The sequence below is a fragment of the Mastomys coucha genome, unplaced genomic scaffold (genome assembly GCF_008632895.1).
Source record: "Mastomys coucha isolate ucsf_1 unplaced genomic scaffold, UCSF_Mcou_1 pScaffold8, whole genome shotgun sequence".
NCBI classification, from domain to species: Eukaryota; Metazoa; Chordata; class Mammalia; order Rodentia; family Muridae; genus Mastomys; species Mastomys coucha.
In genome coordinates, this window is record NW_022196914.1 from 53,920,510 (window position 1) to 53,932,400 (window position 11,891).

At 40.0% G+C, this 11,891-nt stretch overlaps 1 protein-coding gene across 1 annotated transcript in view; it reads right to left on the reverse strand.

The window, feature by feature from the left end:
* The window catches only part of Jmy (junction mediating and regulatory protein, p53 cofactor), a 60,500-nt gene that overhangs the window by 38,235 nt on the left and 10,374 nt on the right, over positions 1-11,891 (reverse strand). The gene's annotated exons all lie outside the window — the stretch shown is intronic.

Genomic DNA, 11,891 nt, shown 5'->3' on the forward strand with positions numbered 1-11,891 from the left:
TTGAGTATAGCTTTTTGTTTTTTGTTTTACCAAGATGAAATTATAATAACTTGAAAATTCTCAAAAACTATAAGAGACTAAAGATATAGCTCAGCACGTTTATACTTCTAAAGGGCCCAGGTTTGAATCACAGCACCCACATGGTAGATCAACAACTGTAACTCCAGTGACGGGGTAGCCTACACCTCTTCTGGCCTCCAGGGCCTCCAGGCGTACACACATGGTGCACAGTCATACATTCAAGAAATCACCCACACATATAAGATTTTAAAAAGTAACATGGTAAGAAATATACCAAAAGAATCACAAGAAATGTAGAAAATATTTTCAACTGATTATTATATGCATGAGCATGAGAATGGTTCAAACTCTACCTGCTAAATTGAAACATTTTAATAGGTTGTATTTCTCATTACATATACTGTATACTGTTTACTATTGAACAAGCTGAAATTAATAGTCATGAGACAGGCTGCTACCCTTAACATTTTGTCTAGCAGGCAAGTACACAGAGCTATAACTTTCTGAAGGAGAAACCAAGAACAGAAGAAGCCAGTGTGAGGAGAACTGGTTTTTTGTGTCCAAGCACACACACCCCCAACTACTCCAGAGATAAGCAGGGTTACTGCTTGGGCCTACAATTTCAAGACCACCAGCTTGGGCACCCGTTCTCTTAGAAACAACAGAAAAGTAAACAAATCTGGAAAAAGGAGGAAAAGAGGAAGGAGAAAGAAGGCAAGGAGGGCAGAAGGCCAAGCAAGCTCATTTTCTGGGAACCAAAGCTGAATGGGAAAATCTAAACTGAATTGGTGAAATGTTGCCATCTCACTGCAGACAAATTTGAGAGCCATGGTACTAGACACTCTGGACTGAAATGTAGTTCAGTGGTGGGATACCTGTCTTGACAAATCTCAAGTCTCGGCTGGGTTCATACCTAGTACCACAGAGGAAGAACAGGGCCCTATCCTAACATTTTGCGTTTTACTTTCTGGATGAGAATGGTTGTCTTAGGGTTTTACTATGAACAGACACCATGACCAAGGCAACTCTTACAAGGACAACATTTAATTGAAGCTGGCTTACAGGTTCAGAGGTTCAGTGCATTATCATCAAGGTGGGAGCATAACAGTGTCCAGGCAGGCATGGTGCAGGAATAACTGAGAGTTCTACATCTTCATCTGAAGGCCATTAAGAGACTGGTTCTAACATGGTTAGGAGGGTCTCATTCCCCACCCCCCACAGTGACACCCATTCTCTGTGGTTAAAGAGGAGACCCCAGGACCTCTCAATAAGAAAACATGAACCAACACCACATCCATCAACTGGATATATATCACTATCTATCTATCAACCACTTCTTGTAATTGCAGCAAAACACATTGATCATTCTCAAGCTCACGCATCAACCAAGGCAGACATCTGCATAAAACGACAAATTTAAGATTAGAAAGCCTATCAAATATGCTCTCAAGCTCTAACAAAATTAAATTAGAAATCATTACCAGAAAGACTACCAGATTTCTTAATTACTTAAAAATTAACCAAGTTAATTCTAAATAAGGCATGAGTCAAATTAAATGTCTTTTTTTAAAAAAAAAAATCATGCTGGGGAAGTTTAGAGAGGTGGCACTCTTGCAGAAAACCCAAATTCATTTCCAAGTACCCATGTTGGATGGCGCACAATTGCCCAGAACTCCAGCTTGAGGGGTAACCAACTTCTGGCCTCCTTAGGCACATGTACAAACTCACACATACATACTTATATACTGATATAAATGAATTTTCATAATTGAAATAAAATCTTAAAAAAAAACAGTATGTGAAAACACAACATCAAACTTTTAGACATACAGAAAAGCAATACTTAAGGGGGAAATGTATAACACTGGACTATTTTAAACTATATTAAAAATCAAAAAACTTCCACTAAAGAAGAAGAAGAGGAAGAAGGAGGAGGAGGAAGAGGAGGGCTGGAGAGATAGCTCAGCCATTAAGAGCACCAACTGCTCTTCCAGAGGTCCTGAGTTCAATTCCCAGTAACCACATGGTGGCTCGCAACCATCTGTAATGGGATCTGATGCCCTCTTCTGGTCTGTCTGAAGACAGCAACAGTGCCAAAAGAAAGGAAAGAAAGGAAGGAAGAAAGAAAGGAAGGGAGGAAGGAAGGAGAGAGAAAGAGAGAAAGGGAAAGGAAGGAAGGAAGGAAGAAAGAAAGAAAGAAGGAAAGAGAGAAAGAAAGAAAAGCAACAACAAAAATCCAAACAAAACCACTAACAACCCTAACCTGTGTGTGAACAAAGAGGAGTGGGATTACATCAAAAGCACAGTTAGCAAGCATCTTAAAAGACTGGAAAGCTTAGCATAAAATTAGCAAACTTGAGAGAAAAGATAGGGGAGCACAAAAAGTAGTAGCAGGCCATGATAGCCCAGAGTTACACATGAGTAGCAAGAGACAGATGAGTGCACAGGCTCCTTGTATCTGTCAATGAAGTTGTTGATGACTAAGAAATTTTTAGATTCAAATTTTAGACATAAATTTGGAACTGGAGAGCTCAGCAGTTAAAAGCACTGGCTGCCTCTTCCAAAGAACGAAGGTTCTATTCCCACTACCCCGTGGCAGCTCATAATAATCTGTAACCAATTCCAAAGGATCTGGTGCCCTCTTCTGGTCTCCAAGAGCATCAGGCACAAAAGGAGTACACAAACATGCAGAAAAAAAAAATACACATTTTTAAAAAGCAATATATTAGCATTAAGGACGATTACTAGACTTCTGAAAACTCAGTTTCTGTTGTGTACTAAGATTAAAGACAGGAACAAATAACAGTATTTTAGCCAGGTTGTATGGTACATACCCTTTAATCCCAGCACTCACGAGGCAGAAGGTAGATAGATGTGTTTGAAGCCAGCCTGATTTACACAGTGTTCCATGACAGCCAGGGCTAGCTTTTGTAGGAATAAATCACAGTTTGAAGGCCATGCTTCAAAACACTGGAATAAGTGTTGAGGTTTGATCTGTTATGTATTGGAATGCTAAATTCTGTACCCTAAGGGAAAGTCTAGGCCTATGAGTAAATTCTCACATTTATAACCTTTTGTCGTGCAAACCTTGATTCTTGATTTAAAACTAAAATTGACTACAGCCAATTACTGGAGGGATTGGGGGTAGGTAGGTTTTGAGTTACCTGGGTAAGAGTGGAGAGAGGAGAGACCAGGTGGTGAGGGAAGAAGAATGAGAAGTGAGGAGATGGGCCATGAGCATGCAGCCAGGATAAACAGCAAGTATTTAGGGCCCACCACTGGGGAGGTAGTCAGACAGTTAGAAACATAATAGAAACGGCTACCCCCAGTAATTGTCAAAGCCAAGTAAAATAACCATAGTCTGAGTCTCATTTATTTATAAACTAGTCGGGGATAAGCTTCAATTGGTTGTATTACAGATATGTCTTGTAGGGGTTACAAATGTTCAAGGTAGTCCTCATACCCTAAGAAAGACTAAATGAAACAATCTGACAGGCTTTTATGAAACATGCTGACAGTAAAGGACAGTAAATATTTTAGCAGTAGGACTAATACTGCAACTCTTGATACAGTTCCTCCTATTGTAGTAACTCTGACCATAAATTTATTTCATTATGGGGCTGGAGAGATGGCTCAGCATTTAAGAGCAAGCACTGACTGCTCTCCCAGAGGTCCTGAGTTCAATTCCCAGCAACCACATGGCGACTTACAACCATCTGTAATGGGGATCCGATGCCTTCTTCTGGTGTGTCTGAAGACAGCTACAGTGTACTCATATATGTGAAATAAATAAATAAATAAATCCTTAAAAAAAATGTTATTTCAGCTGGGCAGTGGTGGTGCATGCCTTTAATCCCAGCACTTGGGAGGCAGAGGCAGGCGGATTTCTGAGTTCAAGGCCAGCCAGGTCTACAGAGTGAGTTCCAGGACAGCCAGGGCTATACAGAGAAACTCTGTCTCAAAAAAAAATAAAATAAAATAAAAATAAAAATAAAAATAAAAAAATAAAAAAAAAAGAACTGACCCAGAATTGTTCCTGTCTAAAAGAACTTCAGAGACGAAAACAGAGAAAAGACTGAGGAAAAGGAGGCTCAGTGACTAGCCCAACTTGGGATCCATCTCAAGGGGAGGCTCCACGACACTATTACTGATGCTATCTATGGATGGTGTGCTTATAGATAGGTGTCTAGCATGGCTGCCCTCCAAGAAGCCCAATAAGCAGCTGAAAGAGTCAGATGCGGATACTTAGACTCAAGCAATGGACAAAACAGGGACTCCTGTGGTATTAGGTAGGTTGAAAACTTACCATAAACATGGAACTATGATTTCATCAAAAAGGAAAAAACTTTTTACCACCCCGCCCTCCCAAAATTCGAGGTAGCATTCAATGGTAGTGAGGAAAAGAAAAAACAAGAGTTCAGCTGGGTCAGTAGTTATTAATAAAACCAAAAAGGAGAAGAAACAAGACAGGGTTTTCTGTTTTGGTCTGTATTTACTTTAAATGATATAGGAAAAAATGTAAGCCTGGCTCAAAAGTCCAGAAACTATCTTGCCACACACCTCCCTACACACACACCCCAAAAAACCCACTAGTAAATTTTAGCTCAATAGTATAAAATGGGCAACACAACCATTAGAAACTTGGGTTCTGGCCTGGACGTATGTAGCTCAGTGGTAAAAGTGTTTGCCTAGCACCTATGATGCCCAATAAAGCCAAAGAGGAAAAGAAAAATAATAAAAAGAGGGGGATGGGGTGACTACTCAAGAAATAAGTGACAGTGACATACAGCCAGCCTTCTGTGTCCCTGAGGAACTGGAGAACTGCTCAATGACTGTGACTAAGCACTGGCTGCTCTTGCAGAGCTTCAATTCCCAGTACCACGGGGTCACTCACAACCATCTATAACTCCAGTTCCAGGACACTAGCGATACCTTCTTCTGTCCTCTACAAGTACCAGGTTCATAAGTACCATGACATATACATGCTGTCAAAACACATGCACAAAAGCAGAAAGTTTGACTACCAGCACCACAAAAATAAGTAACTAAAGAACAGTGGAACACGGCTAGGTGTGGTGGTACACGCCCTTAATCTCAGCACTTGGGAGGCGGCAGGCAGATCTCTGTGAGCACAAGGCCAGCCTGGTGTACCTAGTGAGTTCCAGAACAGCCAGGGCTGCTCCTGGGTGTTTAAAAAAGAGAGAGAGAGAATGGAATCTCAGAACATAATATTTGTAAGACTTTGTAAAACTTTTAAAAATGCTTTACTGATAAGTTCTTAAGTTTTTTGAAAATATGAATGTTAAAAAGGATGCAAGTAGCCGGGTGGTGGTGGCGCACGCCTTTAATCCCAGCGCTTAGAAGGCAGAGAGACACGCAGATTTCTGAGTTTGAAGCCAGCCTGGTCAACAGTGAGTTCCAGGATAGCTAGGGCTATACAGAGAAACTGTATCGAAAAACCAAAAAAAAAAAAAGGATGCAGGTAGTTAGTATGACAAGGGCCCATAATTCCTGAACCTCTTTTCTTTCGCTTTGCAGTTAGCCAACCACGTGGGACTGTGAAGTCTAACTCTCACCAGTGGGATGAGACAGTCATCACTCCTAGATCAGTGATAAAAGATAGGAAGCCATCATAACCAAGTCAGTTAGCTCAATACTCACTACTCCAGTTTGGGCTGACACATACATACACATCCTTTTTAACAAAAATAAATCAGTGAGTGTGTTCCCTTGATTGTGCTGGCTTTGCTCTGTGCTCCTTCCTGCAATACAGACACGAAGGGCCTGGGGGAGTGTAAAAGTAGGTGCAGCTGCACATACCAGAACACTCAGGAGGCAGAGTCAGATCAGCTCAAGGTCACCTTACATATGGAGTCTGAGGTCAGCCCAAGCTATGAAACCTTGTCTCAAAACTGTTTTAACCTATAAAACAAAACAAATCCATTCAATGGAATATTATATAGCTATTAAAAGAACTATAGCTTGTTGTGGAAGAAAGAATATATGGAGTAGGGTAGATAAAGTTCTAAGACCTTGGTTATTTTGAAAGAAGAGACTCCTATGAGGTTGCCTCCAAGAGAAGGAACTGAACAGGCGGAAGAATGGGAAATGAGGATGGGTATTTTATTCATATTTTTAAAAAATTAGCCACCAAACAAGTATGTCTGTGAGAGGGTAGGGGGCAGAGGGTGGCTTCTTGTTAAGCCAGGGTTCTACTATATAGCCCAGACTAACCTTGAACTCAACTACTCCAGTTTCAATTTCTAGGGATCCAGAATTACAGGTGTTCACTACTACATCCACTGTATAGATTTTTAATAAGGCTTTGTAGACATTCCTTCTCCACTTCCCAAAGGAATTCTAACTTACAAAAAAGCAGAAAGGGGGGCTGGAGAGATGGCTCAGTGGTTAAGAGCACTGACTCCAAAGGTCCTGAGTTCAAATCCCAGCAACCACATGGTGGTTCATGACCATCCGTAACAAGATCTGACGCCCTTTTCTGGAGTGTCTCAAGACAGCTACAATGTACTTACATATAAAAAATAAATAAAATTAAAAAAAAAAAAAGGCAGCAAAGGGGGCAGGGGTGACTAAATCATCTCTTCACCACAATATCCAAAACTATGTACACCTTTCCCAAGTGATGGGGCATGATAGTCTAAAACTGATACATGCCTCTCTTCTTCCTGTGTCCTGACTTTGTATAGATCTGTCTCTATTTGGCAACCTATGTAACATTGAGATAATGAAAGAAGTTATCTCCTATAGTAGAAACGACTGATTAGTTTATCACTGAGCTCTCCTCAGAGGCAAGAGTGCCCCCCTTCAGTGTGGCCTACCACCACCAAAGCATGTTGTAGGCTACACAGATCAAAAACAATGAAAACAGTTAGGAAGAATCAGACCAGGGTGGGGGGACTAAATTTTTAATCATAAGCTTTTCATTCATACCTTTTAAAGCCAATAAATCCTTGAAAGAAAAAAGTACATACATGAACCTTATCTTTAATTCTACTTGAAAATTGAAACACTGTTTACAATGATTCAACACCAAGTTTCACAAGCAGCAAAATTAAAGAAATGGAAAAGAAAAGAATGGCAGCAATCTCTAAGTAACAAAGCTCTCCCTAGTCATTCACAGAGAAGTCACTCATGTGATGTACAACAATTCAAGGTTACAAAACCTCAGATACTAAATCAGCTTGAGTTAGGCTTTCAAGAACACGAAAGGCAATGCAGTACAAACAGCTGTAGATAAATAAAAATAAAAGCATCAAGTGACTATATGCTTATCAATTTATAATAAGCTTCACAGATATGTGTAAGAACTAGGGCAAAAATGTTTTCAAATATTAAAATATTATCCAGTATTTCCAATATGCCTTTTCCTCTCCAACAGAGAAGTACTCAACTATGCAGCAACTGAACCTAATACTCTTGCAGAGTGTCTTGCAGGGCATCTCACCTAACAATACTAATTTATTAATCTGTCTTTGCTATAAAGTTTCATGTTTTCCAACACTAGATTACTTTAAGAACAATGATAACTTTTAATTTCAGTTATTCTATTTTAATCAAGTAATCTTAAAATGAAATGTACTTAAAATTAACAATTTACTCAACAGACTTTAAACTGTCTCCTGTAATCCATGAAAACAGAGTTTAATATGGACTGGCACAGGAGTGTGTCACCAGCATGGAGAAGAGTGACCAAAAGAAAGGGGAAGAGAGACAATCACTATTCCGAAAAAATTCACTGTGCTTTGGAAATTCACTGGTTATAAACTGTGAAATGTACAGGATATCATAAATAATACAGGAGTAGATAGAAACTATGACAGATTGTATAGGACTGAGGCTATTAGAGAAGAATAGCACATTTAAAATGTGAGAAGTCTCTAAATGAGGATGATGCATGCTTGACAAATCTGAGAGCAGTCCCTGAGACACTAAAATGCTGATGTACCTGGATGTAAAGTATCCCCAAAAAGTATTACCAAAGGCCCAAGACCAATCAGCACAGCATAAGCAGCGACAGAAAAGGTACATGCAGGGCTGGAGAGATGACTCAGTGCTTAAGAACACTGACTGCTGTTTCAGAGGTCCTGAATTCGGTTCCCAGCAACCACATGGTGGCTCACAACCCCCTCTCATAGGATCCAATGCCGTCTTCTGCTGTGTCTGAAGACAGCAACGGTGTATGAATAAAATAAATCTTAAAAGAAGAAGAGAAAAAAAGAAAAGGTACATGGAGAAGCAGGGGCATGGAAAGTAAATTCTGTATTATTTCTACTTCAAGATCTGATAGATTGCTGGAGAGCACTGTCAATTCTCCCAAGGACCCCCAGCACCAGCCACAGTTCAAAACACCAGTAAGTCCAGTCCCAGTCCTAGGGGATTTAATACTCTCTGCTGGCCTCCACAGGCATTGCACACACATGGAGTACAGATATACATGCATATTATACATATAATAAATACAAAGGTTTGGGTTTTTTTAAAAAACTCTGACAAAGCTTTTCTGCACTTTAGAGAATTATTTTGCAAACATAAAACCATGAAGTAAAGATTTACTAGCTGGGCAGTGGTGGTGCACACCTTTAATCCCAATTTGGGAGGCAGAGGCAGGTGTATTTCTGGTCTACAGAGTGAGTTCCAGGACAGCCAGGGCTACACAGAGAAACCCTGTCTCGAGAAAAAAAAAAAAAAGATTTACTAAGCATTACAACATATAACTGCCTAAGCCTAAAAAGTGAAACCAATGTGTATGTGTGTGTTACTGAGGGCCTCATGTAGGGCCTTGTTTACACAACCTAGGCAAACACTCCATTACCTGTATTTCCACCCCTCATACAGCTCAGGCTCACCTTGAACTAAGTATCAAACATGGCCTTGTACTTCTTCCAATCCTTCTGTCTCTACCTCCCAAATTCGAGGCTTCTGAACTCAGGGTTTTCTGGATGGAAGACAGGTATTCTGCCAAATGAGACAAGAAGCTCCTTTTTCAACTACTTTAGACAAGGTCTCACTATATCTCTGACTAACCTGATACTTACTATGTAGACAGATCCTCCTGCCTCTCCCTCAAGAGTTGTTGGGATTAACAGGGAACCACCATGTCTGTCTCCTCACCCCTACACATACATACCCATACTTCTTGTTCTGCCATAAAGTCTTTTAAGTTACTTGAACTCCTGTAGCTAAAGCAGGGGTTGAACTTGGCCACCCTATTTCAGCCTCCTAAGCAGGTGGGATTATAGGCTAGACCAGACATATCCTTTTCACCTCAGTGTTATACAGGTAAGAAAAGGTTCTTAACTACTATAAATCTAAAACAAACATCTGTTTAATGAAAAAATGCCTCCTCTAACACAAGAACAGTTTTCTTTAGTTCTTCATGAGTAACGAGTTACTTTTCAGCTGAACTCACAGGCCTAGTGAACAGAACAGTAGATGGGTTACTAAAAGAAGTAGAGGAAAGTGTGAAGACAGGGAAAAACTGTTAAATGGGTACAAAATCATAGAAGAATAATTAGGGGTTCTATTACATAGGTCATTATAGTTACTACTGATCATATAGTCCAAAACAACAAAGATTTGCCGGGCGGTGGTGGCGTACACCTTTAATCCCAGAACTTGAGAGGCAGAGGCAGGCGGATTTCTGAGTTCGAGGCCAGCCTGGTCTACAGAGTGAGTTCCAGGACAGCCAGGGCTACACAGAGAAACCCTGTCTCGAAAAACCAAAACAAAAAACAAAAAACAAAAACAAAAACACTATCACTATGATAGCAAGCTGGCACAGATAGTAACAGCCCACAGTCCCACAGTGTGTCCTATGTGGAGTCTGTCACAGTCCCAGGGCCATCATGCCCTAAGTTTTCCTACTCATCACTGACTCACACATAACTTCTAATCCTACAAGACCCATTCATCAATACCTCCTCACTGGGGGCACAGGCTTTCACAGTGCCTCTTCTGTTTAGATACACAAATGTTCATTGTCTTACAGCTGCTTACTGCAGTCCATGTAGTAATTTGCAGGCATGTAACTTAGAATCAACAGACCACAGCATGTAGCTTAGATATACAGTGCCATAATACCTACATTTATATATTGTATGACTTATACCACATAAATCTTCATTCCCAAATAGGAATAAATCCTTTTGAAAAATTGATTTATAAAATATCTCTTCATAAGAATAAAGCCCTGGCAGAGTGAGTTCCAGGACAGCCAGGGCTATACAGAGAAACCCTGTCTCGAAAAACCAAAAAAAAAAAAAAAAGAAACAAACAAACAAACAAACAAAGAATAAAGCCCTGGCATCCTAGGAAAATGGCTCAGTCAGTAAAATGCTTCATGAGTTCAGGTATCTAACACCCATATACAAAGCCAGATAAAAAGCTAGTGCACAGTGGCATGCACCTATGACCCCAATGCAAAGACAAATTCCTGAAGCTCAAACAGCAACCACAGTTGAACAGTCAGATCCTATGTCAAAAGGAAAGTAAAACTCAATTCTTTTGAAAAGCATATTAATAACGTAAAGGTAGAAGGAAGTCAATTGCAGGCTATAGAGAGAATATTTTGTGTCTGTATGAATGCAGCATCTGTCAAGAATAAATCTGATGGCCTAAAGGCAGGAAATAGATGGGACATCCAGGAGCCAGAAAGGATTCTGGGAGAGTTCCAGGCAGGATTCACCTGGCAGAACAGGTAACCATCCACATGGCAGAATGTCAATTAGAATAAATAGATAATTTTAAGTTATGATCTACTTAGAGAAAAGCCTAGCTATGTGGCCAAGTTATTTGTAAATATATTTTGAAACTGAGTCTTATTTCTGAGAGCATAAAGAAAGAATGCCCTAACTTTACAAGAGGCAGTTCAAATATCAGACATGTCATATTCTATAAAGGCACATAAGAATTCTCCCACAAAGATAAATATTTTCAGTGGCAGTTGAACTCGACTCAACAATCCATGACTACCCAAAACTGAGGTAAAGATATGGATGTACAATTTAAAAAGAAAAAAAAAATCACAACATTTTGAAAAATCTAGTATTAAAATACTGATCAAAAACAGCCAGCACTTAAATAGTAGAAAGGAAGGCTGGTGAGATGGCTCAGAGTACCCTCTGAGCAGAGTACTGACTGCTCTTCCAAAGGTCCTGAGTTCAAATCCCAGCCGCCACACAGTGGCTTACAACCACCCATAATGAGCTGATGCTCTCTTCTGGTGCGTCTGAAGACAGCTACAATGTACTTATTTATAATAAGTAAAATCTTTAAAAAGAAAAAAGTAGAAAGGAGGAAAAATTAAAATAATGAACAGCTGAGTATAATGCATTAGTTGTCACCCTTCCTAAGGCAGCCACCCTTTAATACAGCTCCTCATGTAGTGGCCACTCCAAGCATAAAATTATTTTTGTTGCTACTTTGTAACTGTAAATTTGATGCTGTTATGAATTGTGATGTAAATATTCTACATGCAACCCACCAAAAGGGTGTCAACCCAGAATGGGATAGTTTGTATATGCATGGGCCAGGGACTGGCACTATTAGGAAGTGTGTCACTGGGGCGTGGGCTTTAAAACCCTTGTCCTAGCTTCCTGGAAGTTGGTATTTTCCTAGCAGCCTCCAGATGAAGAGGTAGAACTCTCCTCCTGCACCATGCCTACCTGGGCGCTGCCATACTCCCACTTTGATGATAATGAACTGAACCTCTAAACCTGTAAGCCAGCCCCAATTAAATGTTGTTCTTATAAGAGTTGCTTTGGTCATGGTATCTTTTCACAGTAAAATCTTAACTAAGACACAGAGTATAATACGTAGTAAAGCTTAAAGGGGCTACCCTGGGTTTTTGT